This window comes from Taeniopygia guttata, chromosome 2, assembly GCF_048771995.1.
Source record: "Taeniopygia guttata chromosome 2, bTaeGut7.mat, whole genome shotgun sequence".
Classification (NCBI taxonomy): Eukaryota; Metazoa; Chordata; class Aves; order Passeriformes; family Estrildidae; genus Taeniopygia; species Taeniopygia guttata.
In genome coordinates this window covers 87,689,717-87,712,023 of record NC_133026.1, presented here as the reverse complement: position 1 = coordinate 87,712,023, position 22,307 = coordinate 87,689,717, and the positions used below count along the sequence as shown (strand labels likewise).

The 22,307-nt window shown below is 38.4% G+C and overlaps 1 protein-coding gene across 37 annotated transcripts in view; it reads right to left on the bottom strand.

Annotated features, from left to right (window-relative positions):
* Positions 1 to 22,307, bottom strand: part of LOC100223410 (poly(rC)-binding protein 3) — a 499,051-nt gene that overhangs the window by 110,233 nt on the left and 366,511 nt on the right. For 4 of the 37 annotated variants that reach the window (XM_072924400.1, XM_072924401.1, XM_072924397.1 and 1 more), the window contains one exon: positions 12,063 to 12,146. The exons of the other annotated variants lie outside the window; for them this stretch is intronic. The gene's annotated coding sequence lies outside the window, so the exon portion shown is untranslated. The remainder of the gene's footprint in view (positions 1 to 12,062; positions 12,147 to 22,307) is intronic. 37 annotated transcript variants of the gene reach the window in all.

Below are 22,307 nucleotides of genomic sequence, written 5' to 3'. Positions count from 1 at the left end.
TTTAGTGGCTGTCACTTATGTCTGAACATATGGTCAGTTTGACAAAATCTTTAGCAGCCTTATGGCTTAATACCTGCATACATATATATGCTGGTTTTACCTTAACAGGCAATGGTATAAACCCCTATCTTTTTTCCTTTCTGCTGATTCCCTGTCACTTGCACACACTTACACAAAGAGCTACATACTGAAGAAAAAATACTATCAGTAATAATAAGTAATGACATTACATTTCTGCAAACACAATGGACAGTCATTTCTGAGGAAACCTCTGTGTCCTCCTCCATACAAAACCTGTGAATATTCAGAGCAGCTGCTACCTACTGGTAGCCTATAAAGCTTCACACCCATAAATGTTCTGGATGTGCTTGGTTATCTATCAGATATGCATAAAGGTAGTGGTGTGGCTCTCATTACAATTCATTACTGCACTTTTTGTGGTGCTGTTTCTTTTTTTCCCCCAGAGGCATATTCAGGCCAAATCAATGGCTTCCAGAAAGGGTAGATGATGGTGTGCACAGCTTGGAAATCCATTCATGAGAGAGAATCCATACATAAAAGATGTATTGGATAGCTGTACTTTCTGGGGCCACAGTTGTCACTTGTGTGGAGAGGTACCACCTGTTACATGAAAAGTATTTACCAGATTTGACAAAATGCAGTGTAAGTGGACATGAAGCCTTAAAAATCTATACTTAAAATTGAAAGAGCAATTGTTTAAAGGGCACCACAACCATCATTCCTACACAAGCCATACAACATTGGGAAGAACACCAATGCACTAAGATTAGTGTAAAAGGTTCCTAGCAATTACTACCTGCTAAATACAATGTCATTAGAGAACAATTTCCTATTAATTAAATGCAAATACTCTGATATGTGACTGAGTACCTTACATTACATAGTATTAGCATATTAAGTACAATTTAAGCCCTGTTGTCAAGCATCTGAATTTTTACCTAAAATGGCAGTCAAGCAGAATACAGTATTTCCACACTAGGGGCAGGAAGGGAGACTGGAAAACTTGGTGAGGCGTAAGAAATTGAATTTCAGCAAGGCAATGGAAAGGACATTGTTGGGCAATTACAGCGCTCCAGTGTTTGCCATCCGCAAAGGCTGCAATCATCTGCAGCGACAGTGTGGTGCACAGCTCCCCCAAGGCACGGCACTCCAGTTAAATCAATTTGTCAGGAGCAGGGCTGCTGCCTCCCTACTGCAGAGGAGGCCCACCGGAGCGGGAGACAGCTGGGGCACACAGCTGTCTCTCTGCAGCAGATCAATTAGAACATCAAAATTCATCTGCTAATTAGCAAGCATGTACAGAGGGGAAAGAAACCTCCCTTAAATTAATAATTTCCATGTATTAATGAATTCAATGACATCCCACATTCAGAACCCAGCCCAACAAGAAGAGACACAGCCACAAGAAGCACCAGCTAGCACAACGAGACAATTCCATTATTGCAAAAGGTGATCCTACTGCTGAGGTGAAAACAAAACTCCCTACAACTAAAAATTTCCACTTCCAATATCAGTGAAAGAAGACCCACATCTAGTAGAGCTACTAATGTCTGATCACATCGTAAACACAGATTACTGTAAGACTGCGTTGAGGGCAAATACAAGTGGGACCAGAAAAAATACAAATCACGGTCAGCGTGATATGCTGCTTGCTTTTGAACATGCTGAAAGTCCCCTGACTTCTGTGATTGAGAACTGGGCTTCACGTCAGCAGTTTTTATCCTTGATTTTATGTATTTTTATAGTCAACCTTTGTGTTGTTATTAGAACAACACTTACTGTTTATTCACATGTTGCAATGTTGCTGAGGGTGTTTTTACAAGAGAACTTGGCCAGAGTCAGCTGCTGCTCTAATGCCATTTCAAGGTTCAGCAGGACAAGGTCACTAATTCTTTTTTTTTCTGACAGCTTTAGCTTGTTTGGCACAGATATGAAAACACAAACCAACAGTAACATACTACATTCACCATCAGAGCTCAGAGCGTAGCTGTTAATTCTTGCACACAGAGCTCCCAAACCTGGGAGAAGCCAGGTACATTGACTGGTAATACACAGAAAATTGATTTCTTCAGTTGGGAAGAGCCCCACTAACATCCATTGTTACTTCCAGTGCCTTGCCCATCACAGCCTAATTGCAATGGACTTGAGCAAGCCTTCTTTGGATACAAAGCACAAACCCTTTGTTCTTGAAAGTTTGTCTGAGAATGCTTGTACAACACATATTATTGTTGAAAGAGCTCAAGGAAAAGAGAACAACAGTGTGGAGAGGACCAAGACAAAATTACCTCCCAGAAACAGCAGCATAGTCAAAGAAACTCTAAATCTGGCATCTGCAATAACCCTACTGCTCATCTAAGCAGCTGACTCACTAAATTCAATACATTTTTCCAAGGAGTTCTTTTTTTTAAGCTCTGTTTTCCAACAACTGTATGTTGTACATGTAGGAACCCACAACTGTAGATTTTATTTTCAGGCCATTTGGCATCAGATAACCAACTGCAAATCATTATTTTGAAACAAATTGCTGTAACCCGCAGCTGGATGAAGCCACAACACAGAATTCCTACTTGGAAACTATATTCTTTAACCTGACAAACAGGTGCTAACTGCTTATCTTGTTCTCAGATCTCTAGTTTCTCACCAAGATCTTTCCCCTTTTATTCTTTTAAGGACATTCATTAAAATCAAAACTGTGTTAGATGGCTGAAAACACAGAGCCACACAAGAATGTCAGTATATGAGGAGCTGAACTCTCCAAGGGAAGGCTATGAAATGTTATTGCCAGCTCTGCTGCAGTAAGACAAACTGCCACAGAAAGCCATGTCCATTCTCATTTACTGAGGGAGGTCAGCTGAAAATAAGTCAGAGAGGAAGTCAACCAAGATAGTAAAGTGCCCCCACTTGCCGTGCAATAATGAGAAGTGTGTATGAAAAATGTTTAATAATATGAGGAAGCTTTATCACCACCCCTCACTTCTTTTCAAATCCTTCACTAGACTTTCATCTTGCACAATTTCCATTACTCCCAATGATGCTAATGCATGAGCTGGAAGAGTGTGACCCACCAAGTATTACAGCTTTAAGCTGCCATTTAGTATCAAATTTCTTTTTTAAGTGAGGATTGCTGAATAGGTGAAGCACAGAGCTATAATATATACTCCATTAAAAGCAGTCCAGAGAATGTGACATTCTTCTTATCATATTACCTCAGTTACTGACAGAATAATATAATTATGATTCACATTGGAGTGGCCTACAGAATGGATTTAATCAAATTTTAATATAAAATATGGCCACTTAGAGCATATTCCATTCAGTGGCTTGTGCAGTCAAGATGCTGGACAGGGAGGGGAAGTGCAGTTATCATTCCCAGTAACAGTATTTAGGACAACAATTGCTTTTAAGTCAAATATGGCATCAGGATGTTTAAGCACACATTAGAGGATGCATTGGTGTCACTTGCTATTGTGCTGTACTCTGTATATAATTCGGCATGGATGACTGCTGTGTCACTTTCAGTCCCTTAAGTTTACAATACAAAGACCTGAAAGAAATTGGTATCTCAGTGTGTCTATCAAGGAATAAGTAATTCATTCACTGAGAAAAACTCTTAAGCTTCCTACATTCATGCAGACCAAGTGGATTCTGGCTGGATTCTGTTCTGAAGGACACTAGTGCAAATTCAGAGCATAGTCATCAAAAGCACACCAGTTCTGAGTTGGTATCGCCTGATTTGATTATAAACAGATGACTTAGAAGTTCAGTGTGTTCCATTGATTAGATTTTAACTCCAAATGCAAGGAGATACTGTGCTAAGTGTGTAAAATTCTCACCTCAGGGATAGATTTTCAGGGAATGCACTTGGGAACTCTGGTTTCCAGTGTTCAGATATGAAACTAAATGCAGAAAAGACACAAAGGATACAAGAGATGAGAGGTACTAGATATAAAAGGCATTTTGCATGAGTTGAGGCTCATTCTGCATATCTTCTGCAGCACAGAAACTCAGGTTTGCTGCTCTTCAGTTTTAAGGCTCTAGCAAGGCACTCACACTCTGATAACATGAAGAACTGTGCCAAGCTAAAATTTCAGTGCCAGCTACATTTTAGTTTACTGCATCTAAAGGTCTACCCAAGCACTTTACAACTATTCACATTTTATCCATTTGACTATGATATCCTACCTGTTTATGAGTTTTTCTTCCTGAAGGTAGATTAAGTCCATGAATTCCCTGAATATCATTAATGGGTTTTGGTTTTGTTTTATTTTGTTGGAGTTTGGCTTTTGGGTTTGTTTTTTTTGCTGCTTTTTTTGAAAACCCCAGTCCATCTGCTAGTCTCCTAGGACTCCTAGGACTCTGAGCCCTTACTGCCTCAGAGCATCTGCTTGCTTTATTCTTTCCTTACAATAGATCCAATTGCTCTTTTCCCTTTGCTTTCTTCTGTTAACTTCTTGTTGGTTTCTATCTGCTATGCCTGATCACCTTTGTTCATTCATAGAATTAGCACAGAGTTTGGATGAAAGACACCTCAAAGATCATGTAGTTTCAATCCCCCTTCTATGGGCTGGAATGCCTTCCATGAACTAGAACAAAACTAGAATAGGTTTCTCAAAGCACTGTCCAGCCTGGGATGAGGCATCCACAACTTCTCTGGGTAACCCGTTCCAGTGCATCACCACCCTCTCTCCTTCAGTGTAGTATCACTACAGACCCTTGTGAGAAGTCCCTCTCCAGCCCACTTGTAGTCCCTTTAGGTACTGGAAGGCCTAAGTCTCCCCAAAGCCTTGTCTTCCCCAGCCTTTTCCATTTTCTGATCTCAGCCAAAACAGAGCACCAACCCCTCCTCGCTGTCATAACAAGTCTCACTGATTTTCAGGTCACGAACCCTGATGTTTTTTGCCTATTAAGAAATTTATTCTCACATTCCTTTGCCCCTGTGCATACAGTTGAAGATCATGCCTCTCTTCCACTTTTTTCATTCTGAACTCACTTGTTCTTCTGCCTCATTAAAAAATTACAGAAACTGTCCAGATATCCCACTTCCCACAAGCATTTTTACAAATACTGTTTCAAACTTTCAGTTTCCATTTTTTAACCTCTTGCAGTCTAGCCTTTCACTGAAGGCTCTACTATCTTTTTGGTTCTTTTTTGGTGTGGTATTTTTGCTAGTTTTTGCAGCTCTCAGTACATTCAGGATTTCAAGTATTGTTATTTTCTTGTGGTTATGACAGACCCTTCTTCAGATCCTTCACATTTCACTCCCTTCCCCTACCTAAGCAGTGAAAGAGGCAGGCAGGTGAACAGAAGGGAAGGGACAGATTCAGCCACACCAACTGCATGGGACAAAACGTCCTTTATCCTGTCTAGGGGAGGAAAACATGGAAGGGAAAAACCAGAAAGGCAAAGATAAGAAGGATATGGAAATAAAGAAAAGGACAAAGAATCTAAGAAATTCAAGCACAGTTCGAAGACAAGAATAAAGGAATGAAAAGTGTATACAGTAAAGGCTGAAACAGAAGAAGAAAAAAAAAATAGTGGGGGAAGTATTTGAAACTTAAAAGGATATTAAAAAAATCCTAAAATTAGGTAGGTAAGCTCAGTTACACTTTTAGGAAAAGAAATAAAACCCCCTAATAAAATGAAATGTCAATGAAAATCACCTTGTCTTAGCAGGAGGTATATAAAATTCAAAATAATTCTGAAGTTTTTACTAATCTTTATCTTATTCTTGAAAACAGGGAAGGAATGAGTTTGGTTTGATCAGCTATTCCAAGCCAGTGGTGCAGCTCTACAACCACGGCAACAAAGAACTGACTTCCTGCTGCCAGGATCTCATATGGGAGCTGCAAAGGCAGTGCAGCACTGGGATCATGATCAGCACCAAGAGTGGTTTTAGAGCTGATACGGCACAGCTACTTCTTGTGTTTGTTACCACACATGCCAGTCACAGTAGGCCTCACTTGGTTAAGGATTATTTTCCAAGGAATTTACACTCGTAACAGCTTTTTAAGTCTATCAGTATCATATATTAAAAATAAATTTTTTCTCCTCAGAACTAGACAGTTAAGGAAAATCTGTTTTGTTTAAAAACCTGTATCTTACCTCCAAAGAGAATATTTCTTTTTCCCAGGTTATTAAAAATAAACAAGAAATTCACTATATTTTAACTGAACAGTGGCTTCAGAGACCAATTCAAAAGTACTATAGACAACTTCAAACAAAATATAATCTATTGAACTGATGTCTATATAAATTCTATTTGATTAAAATTATACTTAATTGTTAACATTTAAACATAAATTTTATAATGAAGACAGATGTCAATATCTACTATTTATAATGAAGACGGATCATTAAATACTGTGATTATTGTCAAAAATACTTCAACAAACAGAAGTGTGTTAAAAAAAATTAAAATATTAGATAGTCATCTTCAAAGTTAATGTAGAATATCCCAATCTCAAGATCTTTTTTTTTTTTTAGGTAGAAGAATGAGTTTTTGGTTTGCTTCCTAATTTACATGTTTTAGAATAATCTACAGTATAACTATGGTATTTCCATCAGTTCCAGAAATATGCCCTTTCTGTATTACCTTTCCATTTATCAAGGCCATGATGAATACAAAAATCAAAACTGCTATAAATTATCACAATAAAGCCACTGAATATATAAGAAGTGGAGTAAAGAAAGATGCTGAAAGTAATCTGTCTTGCCAAGTGGAATGACAGAAAAGGGGCAGTGCAGGGGGCAATGCTATGCATGGAAGAGAAATCAATGGAAGGGTCTCTGTTTTCCTGACTTCTTGGTATATTCTGCACAGTTCTCTCTAGTAGGTTAATACTGTGCTGTCACAACCATGATAGCCTTGATGATTGTATTGACAAGAAATCATGATCTACAGCAGATCTGCTTTTACGGAATGGCCGGATAAGCCCTTCCATTAACAATAGTAATCAGATAAAGTATTCCTAATGGATGACCCTGCATCTGGTTAGACTGAACTGTTCTGTTTAGCATCTATATGCTGTGTTTTTCATCCAAGATCAAGATGTCACTGCTAAGAATTTATACACTAGGTTTGGAAAATTGTTTATAATTTCTCTCTACATCTGCTGCAACTTTGGAAAACAGAGACCTAGTTCTTTGTTCCTGTCATTAAATCAGATTACTCTCATGCATTGCTAAAGGTTTCCATGACCCAAAAACAAACAAGGGACCAACATGTAAAGACTCATGAGGAATTTTTTAAAATTTATGTATTCACTTTTTGCTCCTGGTATAAAGGAGTTATCAATTAAAATGTGTCCTGATAATCATACTTCTAGGTAAAACGTATTATGAAACTAAAGGTATAACAGCCATTTGACAGATACGTGGCATAAAACCATAGTGCTCTGAGCCCTAATTTCTCCACGTAGCTATAAAATATTTAAAGTACACACTGTTTACAGGTAGTTAAGAGATAGCAGTGATAAATCCCCTTCAAAAAAAAAAAAACCTCCTTGTTCTGTGAGATTTATAGAAATGAGAGAAATCCTAAGAGGCGCAACAGCCTCAAAATTTACTTGCCAAGAGATTCCCCGTGCTCTTCTCCATGAAAAGAATGGCATCTGTGCCAAAGTGAGGATAAAAACGGTTTTCCTTCAGTCCCGTGATGGGTTTACCACCAGCTTTTACAGCAGTTGTATTTAGTCAGTGAAAATCTCCCTACTGGCAGGACAGATAACAGAACTTGCTTGGCTTTTTTCTCTTGCAGTATAACATTGCAAAAAGAGAGCAAAACATCACCAATTTGTACCAGCATTATTTTATACCTATCTTGCAGAGTCAGTCCAAAATCTGTTATAGTCTGGACATCAAGAAGAAATTGGAACTGAAGCCATATTGCTTTGATCCTTCCCACTTTAGCATTTGTTTCATAGAAGTGTATCATTGTCTCTGCAGACTGTGGCTGGCTTTAAATTTAACGCAAAATTTAGGGCTCTTCCAATGTGGCCCAGAAGACAGATTTTTGCTTCAATATTGCAAGGTTTACAGTAGAGACACAGGGGTGTGTCTCCCTACAGGCTAACACAGAAATTAAAGCTGCAAACTGTTCAAAGGATTTATCCCATTTCAACTTACTGGCTTGTCTCATATAATTTCTTTATTTTTACTCCAGATCAAATATCACGTGCTACTCTATTCGGTCGAACTAGTAAGATACTCTTAAAAAGCCAAGTTACAGAAAATCTAGCAGAATTCTTAAACCACCATGCCTAAGCAAATCCCCAGTTAAAAGCTTCTTCTCTTTAATGAGAATGTTGAATACTGATGGATTGTTTCTTACCAGCAAGGGCCTTGGAAAGTCAAAAGCTTCCCTCCACCCATGGAGCTCTTATGTTTTAGATGCAACTGTGATGTGTAATGCACTTATGAAAGAACACAAACCATGCCCTAAACTTCCACTGCTTTAGTATTAAGAACTTGACCTGAATGCACTGGGAAGAAAATGGGCTTTCAGAATATCACTGATTTTCAAACACATTTTATTTTGGCCCCTGTAAAGTTCTGGAACCTAAGTGATTTAAACCCAGCAGGACGAGCAATTCTGAATATTGCAAGGCTAACTCATAGAGCACACTTGTTTATTCACATATTGTACAAAGAATCTAATAAAATTTTCCTATCAGGTTAGTAATCTCTCTATTAAAAAAGAACAGACAATGCAATTTCATCCCTTAAAAGTGGCTTTTGCCAACCTGCAAATCTCAATTTTACTTTCAATCAACACAAACCTCAGTTTTTTTCAAAAGTTATCTCCCCCTCCCACCAAAACAATGCTGTGCCAAAGCTTTTACAAGGATTAGTTGGGTTTTTTTAGAGGCAATAAGATTTGGATGACCTTTCAGCTTTAATGCTTTGATCTAAATATTGTCATGCCCTACGTAATTTTGATGTGGTCTAGCACCACACAGAAACAATGCTGGGGGTTATATCTGTGTATCTTTGTGCCAAATTATGCTTACTTCCACCTGTGGTTGGAAACAGGTGCCAAGTATCTCTAAGTGAATGCTCATATGTCTTCTCCATAATTCATCTATTTTTCTTTAAACTTCAACAGCTTTAAGCCTCACAGAATGCAATTCTACAGGACCATGCCAAAAACCACAATAAAACAGATCTTAACCCAGAACAGCTCATTTGGCTCCTTTAAGGACAGAAACAGATCCATACAGTATAAATGTTTGTCCTTAACTTTCCCTGGTACTTTTCAGCTCCAAAGCACAACAGGACAGTGGATAATTAAAGAAATAGGAGAGTTTTGGTATAAGGAGGAATTGAGCTGTCAATTTCTACAGTTTCCAAGGTTTTAAGTTTTTTTGTCTCGCTAAAATATAAATAACAAAGCAACAAACCTTTCACAAATAAGCCAGGCTTGTCTTACCCTGCCTTTACAAAAAGCATCAAAAAGCACAGACTGTAAGAAAGCTGAGGGCAGCTGCAGCTTGGCGTCAGCTCAGCCATTCCTGCCTGGGTTTCTGCCTGAGCACTGTGCCCGGGAGGAGCATATGGCAAAGGACCAAGCAGTACCAGGAGGACCAGGCTGGAGAGGACCAAGCAGTCCCAGACTTTTTACGGGGCAATGGGTGGAATCAACTCCAACACACTAACTGCTGCAACCATGCTGCTCCATGAGTGATCCTCAAAACTAAGGTCATACATACAGAAAACTATTTTTCACCTTCTGTAGTGATAGGAAAATATGCAGTTGAAGAAGTACCTCTCATAATCTATAAGTATCTTCTGACCATTGCTTAAAGGCAGATGTTTTCATTAAAGAGCTGAAAGCAGCATTTGTTTCAATAAATTCATGGGAGTCAGTGGTCAGGAATCCCTCTAACTATTCTTAACAGTAATATGGCACCACAGTGTTACCTGGCTGCTGCTTCAGCTCTAATAGGGCTGTGATTTAACTGTGAGAAATTCTCAGCCTCAGTCATTCTGCTCTCCTGGCATCATAAGCATGTACCCCAGAGTTTAATTACTCAGCTAAAATGCTGCTGTCACCCTATACATATAATGTAAGAAAAAGGTGATTTCCACAAAGGAACTCATCTATTAATTTCGTTTCAGGGCCTTTTCTTTAATTTGTTGCTCAGCTGTCCTTTTATTTTTATTAAACACACTTGCTGTGTTAGCAATTGCAAAATGATTTGAGGTTATAACGGCTTCCCCCTCCCCACCCCCCCAGAAAACAAAGATAGATTGCTGGTGGTGGTAGTGAAAGAATCTTTAGGAAAAGGGGAGAGTTTTGCTTTGAGGCTGGCATTATTTAGGTTATTTAGATAATCTAGTGGCTTCAGGCAACATCACAAAATGAAATTATATGGTTTCAGTAAAATGAAAGGAGGAAGGTCACCAATATCACAGCAATGCTCCAGTAAAATGCAGTACAATTAAACTCCATGAGCTGCAGCTTCCCTGCCTGCATTCAGAGTGGTCTGCAACACCTACAAGCCCCAGTCACATGAACTGAAATAATGTTTTCCTGCTCAAGACTGCTGCCAAAGGCTATGATCAGACATGAGCATATTCCATGAAGATGACAGCTATTTGAGATGACAGCTGCTTTGAGGGAAACAAAGTCTGGGCTGATGTCCACTCCAGGCAATACCATTGCCTGGACTGCGTAATTCAGGTAACAGCAACCTCCTAGGGGCTCCATGACAAAAAAAAAAAAAAAAAAAAAAAAAAAAAAAAAGCCAGCAAGGAATCCCAAATAAATAAATAAATAAATAAAAAACAACAACAATGCCACATTATCAAAAACACTGTCTTCTGTCAGAAATAAGCCAAATTCCACCCCAAACACTTTCTAGTGCTGACCTCTTTCTATAAACCTTCAAGCAAAAATATCACATGCATACATAAAATAAAAGACTATGGTATATATACAAATATATACAAATGAGCTCTGCCCTTCCTTCTGGCTTGTCCATATGACTAAAATAATGACATCTGCTTAAGGTCAGAGGTCTGGAATATTCAAATGCTGTGCCTGTAGCACATGTGTTCCAAAGACAGGCTACACTGTCATGGATAATTATGACATTTAGTGTAGACACATCTGTTCCATTTACAGTAGTCAATTTTGGGGTTTTTTTGAGCATAAATAGAAATAAACCTTGATCCCAGAACTATAAGACACCTTAATCATAATGGGAGATCTCTTTGGCAAGACTGATCATTTAAAACTAAGTGGAAAACAATGTTTTTTCAACTAATCAAACTTTTCATTTGCATTTAAATTTACAGTACATTGGAAAATTGTACAAGCAGTCTAGGAAAGCTCCATGCTGATGTTTCAACACAGAAAGATCTCATTAGAGAAGGACCATAAGAAATTAAAGGCTATATTCTAGTTACAAATCATGTGAGCCATTAGTAGGATGGGGGTAGGAGGAAAAACATCAACATCACCATAGAGAAATGTTCTGCTAACTCAGTCTTGCTGGTTTCTGAAAACAAGGAAATATATTTTCAGGTCAGTGATTTTCAATTCACAGATCCCTAAATATTTTCCAGCAATGTTGAATAGCAACATTAAGCCCAAGGCAAAATGCTTGCTTTTCATCCTTACCTGCTGTGGGCTTCTGAGATATGGTTCACATATGGATCGGCTGAAAAACATTTTTTAAAAGACATCTTTTTATCAGAACTTAGCTGTTTTGCTTAGAATACTTCTATCACAGCCTTCTTTAAAAGGAAGGGGAAGGAAGAGACACCCTACTCATGTTCTGTAGACAAGATTTATTTGAACTGAAGTCACTTTCAGGTCTGTTCGCCATGCATGGGTTTAGGTACAAACTTCATTGGAAACCTTTGTTGTGTTGTTTATCAGCCTTCCATTACACAGCACCGATGTCTCTCTACCCAAGACTGACCTACAGCACATGAGATCTGCACCTGGTCTTGGTATAGAGCCAGAATGTCTGGACTTAATTCACAGCACCAAGTAAAATACCAATACACAATCTGGGGCCCAGGGAGGTACATACCTGCTACCCTGGAGAAGTCCAGCAGGTCAGAGTGTCCTGAGTGTCCCCTCCATTTGCCCAAGAATTACCAGACATGGAACCAACCTATAGAACATTTATTTTGTATTTATTTTAGTTGCCTGTAGAATTCTTTCCTTCCCTCAATTCCACTGGAGCCAGGGGAGAGCCTGCTGCTCTGACAGATGTATATCCTCTCTGTATTTCCTTTGGGAGAATCTCATATACCTATTTAGCAACAGATATGACTCAAAAAAAGCGTCCTGCCAGGATTATGTGGTCTATGAGGAGACTCTTCTACATGACAGATACCCCCTCAGGCACTTGGAAACAGAAGCATCTTTCTGCCTGCTAAGCACTGAAGTTCCTGGAACATTTAGTTCAGTCCATGTTCTGTACACATTTTGGTTTTGAAGACATGCATCCCTACTGCTCTTTATAGAGTGTTCTTGGTGGAGGCATTTAAAAGAAACAATCATTTGAATGGGGTTCTTCCTGGCTATGTTCTTTCTCTTTGCTAATTCCTTTCCAAATTCTGACTAAAGGTTTGAGTTTCAGCTCCCACTCTGGTGTTTGTCATAGGCACATCATGGCTGCTGGTGATACACTGTACTACAGAGAGGAAAGGACAATACAGCCACCATGCACTGGTGAAGGCCCAACCTAAATTATGCAGGCTCTTTACAATAACAGAACCCAATCATCTCAATATTTTATACAGGAAATAATAATTCAAAAAATACTCAGAACAATTCTTAGGTAGAGATAGAGCAATTTGATAGAAAACATGAAAAAATCTTGACAGGTTGATAGAATCACCAGAAAGAATTCTTATGTATTTATATGATGCAGGCAAGAATAATCTCATTTTTTTCCATGGTAGTTTTCATGTTAGCCATTCTCCCATCTACACAGTGTTAACAGTTCTTTCCCTTGCTAACGCACTGTGGAAATCCCTTTCTTGGCAAATATCATCAAGAGGACAATTTCCCAGAGAAATCTGGCTTACATTCAAGATTCTTTCTGAGGATCAAAAATGGATCAAAAATGGGGGGAGAGGAATTTATGAGCACATCAACCAGAAAACTTGTATGTATCTACTCTTGCACTTGATCAAGACAAATAAAATTGTTTTCTTTTAGTCTCTGTCTGACTGACTAACATTGTGGTTGAGTTAACACCTCTAATTTGCAACTGGGAGCAACAATGACATAAGAGACATCCAGATCAAGTACATGAAATAACACTAGAAATCTTTATTAAGAACAAAAGATGCAGAACAGAGACTGGTACACTTTTTTTCCCAAATAAGTTATAACACCCTAAAACATCTAATGTTCATATTTGTATTACTATAAAAATTTGCAAAGAACTCAAATAAAAACTTGACTCTATGAATCTAGTCCAGAGCAGCTTCAAAGAATAATTGACTACTTCAGAAAAAATCCTTCTTATTTTTGGATGAAATAAAATGTATGACTTTCATTTACGTGGCCATGAAAACTTATTGAGCATCTCTGTTACTTGGCAATTGGGCTGCTTAGCTAGAGAAGATTGAAAGTCATGTTAATAAAACTACTAAAAAATCCAAAAAAACCCCTAAAATTTATTACACTTGTTTAGTAACAATGAAGTAAATTTGAAATATAAAGGCTTGTCTTTGCAAAAACACTGCTACACATGGAGTAAAATAACTCAGATCACACCAGAAAGGATCTCCTTACCATTGGTAACTGTCCGACCAGTGGGTACAGAGGAGAAACGGAGAGTTAACCCTAGACACTTAGCCCTCCCAGCATTATGAACCTCCCACTGGTCTTAAACTGTGACTGTTCCACAGCACTTTGCAACTTAATTCTCCTCAGCTGATCACTTTTTTGATGTCTAAAGTGCACAAAATGATTGTTAATCCAATTTGTGTGTTCCATTTTCTTTGGCAGACAAGGCAAAAATAATAAAAAAAAGGGGATGGGGGTAAACGGCGGGGGCAGGGGAGGGGAAAGAGGGAAAGAGAACACAAAGGACAGAACAGTTCCTGCCTCTGTAAACATTTCCTGTGCCATTCCAATTTAAAGACAGACTTTTTGACAAGCACCCTGGTGATCACGTTCATTGGGAGCCAAATGACGAGGCAATTAAGATGCAAGACTTACCCAGACACAAAAAGCAGTGAGGATACAATAGTTTAAACCCACAGTGGTGCTGTGGTATCACCTTCTGATGCCCTAACTCTTCAGAAAATCATACCCTTTCCAGCTCTGATTCTCTGTCAAAATTAGTTAATTCACAGTCAGTGGGTCCCAGCTACCTTACTGCCAGCCCAGTGCCAGCAACGTTTAGGGACTTTATGTCCCAAATGCAGCTGAGTCCCAGCTCAGCCTGGGATTCATTCCTCAGCCTGTGAATGAGGAGGCATGGCCTCAGCTGAGGGAACAGAAAGGGGAGCGTTACATGCAGTGTTCACTCATGTCCTATGTCCACCTCATCTCTGGATCCCCCACCTCATCCCTGGATCCTCTAATGGGTACAGACCTCCCTCCCCCTGCCCCCAGGGAAACTCTGTGACTAGTAGCCTGTTTTCCTATTTAACCTTGCAAGGGTAGCTGAGCACAATGCAAGCAAACCTACTACAAATTACTGCTCAGACCTCGAAAATCTGGTTTGTTTGCAAAGTAGTACTCCCCTGCTGACTCAGGAGGAGATGTAGTTGCATTTCCAGTGCCTGTGAGGCGAAGCTGTGGAATGGCTACTTCTGTTCATCCCAGAAGGCACAGACAGAAGACAACAACCAGTCCACACAACACAACTGCCTGCACTCAGCAGACTAAGCAAGCCAAGTGATTTTGTTAAAAAAAAAAAAAAAAGAAAATAAAAGGAGAGAAAAAATGACAAAAAAACCCCAAAACGAAGAAAAACCAAAACCCACCCAAACCAAAAGCCACAAAACAAAAAGCCCCAGAATTCACCCCTATTCTCTCTCTCTGGCAATTCAGCCACAACCAGCATGGTCACACGCTCCCTGCCCATGCCTCGCCTTCTAACAATGTTGTAAGAGCCTATAAATACCATGGAGATGCATACTTGTGGTGCAGAGCCCACTCACACTTTCTGTAGCCCGGCCTTATCTCCAGCTGCTGGACAGATCTGCAGGGCTGGAAGGGCACTCCCAGGCTTTTGCAGCTGACCGCAGTAACACGGCAGCATCATTTGTTTCGGAAACCAAACAATACAGAGAGTTTCAGCTGTACAAGTAGAAACCAAACAGCTTCTTTTGATCTGGAGAATCTGTTATCTCTACATGTCTGTCTTTCACCACACATTTTTCTTTCGCTATTTAAGTACCACAGCACAAACCTCCTAGGCAGGCTATTAATCTGAAATGACATCAAGTAAATACACTAAATAAGTAACTAACCCCTTCAATATCTCAGGCTCAGGCACTCATTAATGCACTCATCCTTTGGAATGCCCCTCCCTATCCTTCTGTTAACATCAATGTCATGGGCATTCAGGAGACCTGTTCTACAGATCAGGGAAGCAAGCCAGGAATAACCATCCTGAACCCCTCGGCCCCCAGCACAGTCTGGAAAGACAAACTCCACATCTAATAGCCCAAGACTGACTTTAGGAAGGAGTCACTCATTCACCAGAGCATACGGTAATCAAAGCCATGTCTCTGCAGATTCAGTGGCAATAAGGTATAAGACTCCAGTGCTGAGGTTTTAAAACTTCCTCCAAATGGCTTAAATTTTCTTCCTAAATCCTGTTACTTTCTAATTCTAGTTCATTTTTTGCAGTACTTCTCCTTTCCTTGGGCTTCCTTTGGACTGCATTTCAACTTTTCAGTACTAACACAGCTCTCCCAGATCTCAGTGACTGCTAACTTCAAAAGGGAACACACTGGATTCATTAGACTACTTAATGACATTCATTCTGGCACTAATCTTAAAGCACTTTAAGCATTTAAAACTTTTAAAACTACTATTTTATAGTATATATAACCCAGCAGTCAAAATGGATTTGCCAAGAGTTGGCAAGGACCTCCACCACAGGAGGAAGCAGACACATTTTAAAGACAGCTTGCCTTACTCAACCTTCCCCTGCATTACAACAAGAGTCATCCTTGCAGCAAAATATTTCTTAAATATTACAGCAAAGCTTAATTTTTTTTCAACTGAAGATGATGAAACAAATTAATCTCTGGCATAGACTAGTATGGAAGAAAATAAGAAATAAGATCATTCAGGATAATGCTAAATCTGCATGGGAAGAATAAGAAACCAATGGTGATATAATTGGCACATAATCTTTTAAGAGTTTACACTTGAATGGGTAGATGAATTTGATAATCAAGCAACAAACTGATTTCCTACTAGTTCTGAAATTCTAGGATTCACTCAAGCAAGTATACAAGATGCTAGTAGTGTGAGCTTTTCTACAGATAAGCAGCTCTGGAAGGAAGTAAAATGTTCTAAATGTTACTCAAGGGAGAAGCAGCAGCAGTAGAGAAAGAATTAGACAAAGGGGATAAATTTAGCTGAAAAAGACTACTGAGTTGGAAAATGCACACTATGAGTAAATTACAGCAAGCTAAAATAAAAATTTCTTAATTATAAAAGTTATTATAGATGTCATTATTAGAACCACATGACATTTCTATGTAAATTGATTTATGAATGTAAGTCATTGTTGGGTCATACAAACTGAAAACATTTTGAATTCAAGATAGATAAATTAGATAGTTCAGAGGTTTGATGTACTGAGGACATGAGTGTGGTGTGAAGAACCAAACCAATCAAGCTTCTAAAAGTTTAGAGGCCTCCTAAGCACAGAAACTGAAGCTGATTTTGTGGGAGTCCTGTAGCAACTGATCTTATGTGCAGTTCATTTCTTTCTCTTTTAGAACTGTAATTTTGTTGCTCCCTTGAAATAAAAAAAAAAAAGACAAATACACATGACAACTGACCAAAACCCAATCATATTTCCAGTAAAGATGAATTATTTATTAATTTAATTTTTCTTAAGTCCACAAGCATTAAGCTCATGTAAATATTTTCCACCTTCCCATTTGATTTGTCTTTTTCTACAAGACAATAGTAATTCACATTTTAAATGTGCTGATGCAGGAAAAAAGTGAATGTTTACTCACAGTAAGTAAAACTGTTCTTGCTTTATGCTGGAGTATAAGTGGTACCAAATGTTGTTTAGAAGCACGTGATGCCATGTGAAAAAAAGCTCAATATTTGATTGGAGATTAAAGATTATTTTGCAAATTTGATCTGTTTGCAGGAGAAGCAACTGCTGGTCTTTGATGTGCATGTATCTCATATAAATCCAAGGAGGTAATAATTCTAGAGTACAAAGTCATGATGTGACCACAAACGGAATATCGCAGGCAGCTCTTATCTGCACGTATTGCAAAAAAAGATATAAAATAACTAGGCATATACAAAGAAGGCCAACTTAAATGATATAGGAATTGGAGGATAAGACACCGACTATAAAGACAGACTGCGGAAGCTGAAGTTTATAATCCAGAAAAGAGGATTAAGCAGAATATGATCATAGTCTATAAATAACTTACAGGTAACAATATAGATGAAAGAAGAGAATTATTGAGAGTACTGGTACAGGGTATGATGACAAGCAACTTCCTTGAGCTAAAGAAGGCAAAAACTGAACAGAAGAATGTAGGCCAGACATTTGCAAAACTTAATGCTCCACAGCAGCATGCAAAATGATTGCATTTTAACCAAGGTGGAGTCACTTCATACATGTGGCAGTTCCAAGTAAAAAAGGTGAGTCTTGTGCCTCACAGGACACAACCCAATCCTGTGGTCATCTGCCAAATGGACTCGGGCTTGTTGTGGCGTCTGGGTGCCCAATAGCAGAAATTAATTCAAAGGAGACATTGAAGTTGAGTATAAACTTAGAAAACAGGCTGTCTAAAAGAAGTAATTTTATTTCCCCCTCAACTTATGGGAGGCAGGTTGTTATAACTGACCACAGACAGGAAAAATTGCATTAATATAGCAACTGTCCCATCATAACACTTAAAGATTGGGTACATTGGGTGCCCAGGATGTGTCTCAAACAGCAAGAGAATACTTGCTCCCAATTATTCCAACTTGCAAATTTTCAAATAACATCAATGTAAGACATACATTCTCGTATAAATTGGAATGAGTAAGTAGAGATTTACCTCAAAACCAGAAAAAAGTGGATACATGCACAAGAAAGATCAGTTTCGCCTCCAAACACATCAAACTTCCAAAACAATCTTCACTCTCCAATGTGATTTTTCTAATACATTCAACAGAGCACCAGAGGTCTACAAAAGGACAAGAAGCTGGCATTATGATTAATACGAGATCCAGAAGGCTGCTCTGAATGGGGGGTGAGGGGGAAAGTCTGCTAGAATATGATCTTTTAGTTACTTCACTGCTGAATGTTCCAAGTGGTTGAAATGAAAATACACAAGTTATGAAAAGTTTATTCCTACTGAAGCAAAGTGGTGATGGACACAGTAGTGTTCCTGTACTAACCACTAAACTTTCCTATGTCAATAAAAATATTATCTGCTCTCAGGGATGTGGAAAAAAAAATCCACACACCAAGGTAAGCTTTTTCTATCCACACGTACTGCAATATTTTAACATTCCATTTCCAATCTCATGGACATACCACACTCACTTTCCACTGGTCTCACTGAGACACTGTATCCTTGAAACTCAATCTTTTCTCCTTTTACTCAAACAGAAGGAGCCATCCAGGTTTAAAACTGAGAAGGTCTGAAGAGGGCAGTGAAAGTTAGAAGAAATGGATGGAGAAAGAAGACGAAACCTATGAAAACACAATTTCCATGGACACTAGAAACACAGAATCAGTAAGGTTGGAAAAGACCCTTAAGGTCATTGTGTCCAACCATTAACCCAGGACTGCCAAGACTAATACTAAGACCATGTCCCTCAGTGCCATATCTGTGTGTCTTTTAAATACCTCCAAGGGTGGTGACAAAACCCCTTCCCTGGGCAGCATGTTCCAGTGCCAGATAACCCTTTCAGTAAGTAACGTTTTTCCTAATATCCAATCAAAATCCTGGCACAACTGAAGCTGATTCCTCTTGTCCAATCACGTTTTACTTGGAGAAAAAGTTCTTATCCAGATACAAGCTGGAGAAGAATTACACATCACTTTCACAATGAGATGCCATTTTGTAGCCAAAGTCAATAGAAGAGTCTGGGAACATCATTGTGTCATCACAAAAACTGGATGTAGGAGGAGAGAAGATCCCAGAAATCCTCAGTGATTAGACAGCAACCTGTTCTCATTCTACTGCTTCAACACATTAATGAAGGAGAAATTCTTTCAGAGATTTTGTGGACATCTCATCCTCAACATCTCCCTTGTTTTGTTACAACTGTGCAAGACGACCTACAGCTGGTCGTCTTGCACCACATTTGGTCTTCAATATACATGTAAAAATTCATTGGACTTTCACCACATTTGGTCTTCAATATACATGTAAAAATTCAGGAAAACCTTCACAGTCTGTTCCAAAGATGTAAGGCAGCAAATGAATAGAATACATTGACATAGCTGTTTCAATTTGCAAAAACTCACCAGGTAAGCCATATTAAAATAGAACTAGTTACAAATACAAAAAAATTCTGGCTAGGAATACACATCAATGGCACTTTGGGTTGACAATAAAAGGAAGATATTTATATCTCAGATTCTCTTTTAATATCATTTTTGTCACAAAGTCATTATGCATATATACAAACCATAGGTAGGTATGTAAATTAGATGCTTAGTGCTCACACAAAACTATTGAATTTGACCAAGTATTAACTGAACAATATAAGATCAAAATTAATATAGATTATGTCATACCTTGTTGATTAGACATCATAAATTAAAAAAGGTATTTATTTGAACAAACACATTTCTGTAAGTCCTTATTTTGTATGAGCAGCTATTCAGGGCTGTAGACATGAAAGCCTGCCTCAAACATGAGCTACAAGCCCATTTCTGTTTATTACTATAGCCTATCCATTTGCCATCTACCCTAATAAATGTTCTTAATGAAAAGCATTCAAGTATACACCCTGTTCATTGGCTTTACTCAGAGTGCTGAGGCTCATTAGGCAGATCATCAGTTTTCTGCAAGAGATGTCTGCAGTTTTCAAATTTTGACTAATAATCTCTTGAAATAAGGTTTGCAGCAGAAGACATGCTGAGACAAACTCATCACTAGACTGAATCTGTGCTAATGTGATTTTTAAAAAAGTCTTTGCCCTTAGCTTTAGAAATATTTGCAGGGTCAAAGTGGTTTTATTTTGTGGCTATTCCCAACCCCCAAAACACTGCAATTATTATTAGGAAAATAAAAGTACCAATCCAAAACAATGTAAACTGAAACATTTCTGTGGTTGTTCCAAGCAACAAAGGTTCTCAAACTTTTTTTCAGAAAGCACTAGTAACAGTGAAAATCAGTTTCCTTTTAAACTAGGGCAAACATAAGCCCACATCTTGCCCCATTTGCCCACATTCTAGAAACAAAAGCATGCAAAAAATTTAATGTAGTATAAACCTGAGGAAGTTGGAGTTACAGATTCCAGTTAATTTTTTTTCAATTGAGTAAGAATTAATATCTTTGAAATCAACACAACCAAGAAAAGACTGTGCAGAACTCTTCATAATATAATCCCCTCATGTAATAAAATATAAGTATCTGAAATATGTGAATTGCATTAGGAGCATAGGAACTAGAAATTAAACTGCTTTAAGGTGTATCTGCAATCTTTCAAGCTTGCCCAGCATATTTTAAATATATTATTATGAAATAAAAATATTTTCCTGGCAGCTCAGCTATATTCTCATTGAGAGAATCCCATTTTGATGTATTTTAAAGTATGATCGTAGAGGCATACAGAGCTAAAATGTAGGTGACATTTTATTATTAGCCATAGGCAACCCTAGTTACGGCTACTTATATTTTCAATATATATGTGATCTGCTTTTAACTTTATTGACTAATAATAATAATATTCACTGGCGACTGGGTCATTCATGTCTAGGGATGGGAAATCAGAAAGGTCACAAGGTAAAAGAAAACTCCATTTTCATAGGAATTTTAATGCATTTCTCCTAGGGGAATTCAAGTTGCTTTAGAAAGGTTTAGCCATATATTGGTGGGCTCTTTACACCTGAGCCAAGTAAAAGCCCATCCATCTCTGCAGAATAATCTGTGTTTAATAAAAGCACAGTAAAATAGATTCCTGTACACTTTTTTTGTAAAGCCTCTCTTGCATTTTATTGTAAGTAGCTCAGCAACTTCACACACTCACTCAAAGCATGATTGGGATTGTTTCTTAACCAGCAGTAAAACAGGCAAGGAAAGGTCACGGTGCTGGGAGATTTATCTTCAGATGATAAACAGGATTAAAAGTGAATAGGTCCTGGTTAGCAGAGCACCCTAAAAGGAAACCCAGGAATGACGAGTCACAGCCCAAAGTCCAAATTGTGTGTCAGCAATGTCCTGCTAGCAAATCAAGAAGTAACTACCAACAAAACTGGATATATACATGCGGATATATACGTATGTATATGTAATCCACCACAAGTGATGTTCATACAATAGCCCAGTCAAAAGCCAAAGTAAACAAAGAGAGCCCTGTAGCTAAGGATAGCACTGACAGAAAAAAGGGTAATAACAGAAAATATGGAAATATCAAGATAGGTCACTTTAATGGACATCTGCTTTTTATTGTCTTTTCATTGAAACATGAAACCAGGAAAAGAGGAAGGATGGTTCTGAGAAATCAGAAAGTCTCATCCAAGCACAATAAAGTACGTTCACACAGTTGCAAGAAGCTTCTTTAACCCACTGGCTAGGAAGTACCACTGAGGAGTATCACTCATCAGCTGGAATTCAGCAACTGGCCATGGATGTGATCCTACTCAGCAGCAATATGGAACAAAACAGGTGAGCCACTCTTACACTCAGTCATGACAGCCTTAATAGCGTCAGAGGGAAGCAATTCGCATTTCCAGTGTTTAAGCTGATGCATTCTGCTCCACAAGCAGGAACAGGAACAGGTATCCCTGAAGTTACCGTGTCACAGCTCAAGATCAGTGCCTTCTAAAAGCATGCTTTTCAAGATATAGGGGAAATTACTCAGAAGCACAAATTAGCTACCAATAACAGGATGAATACCATGACATCACATATAAGAGGACATG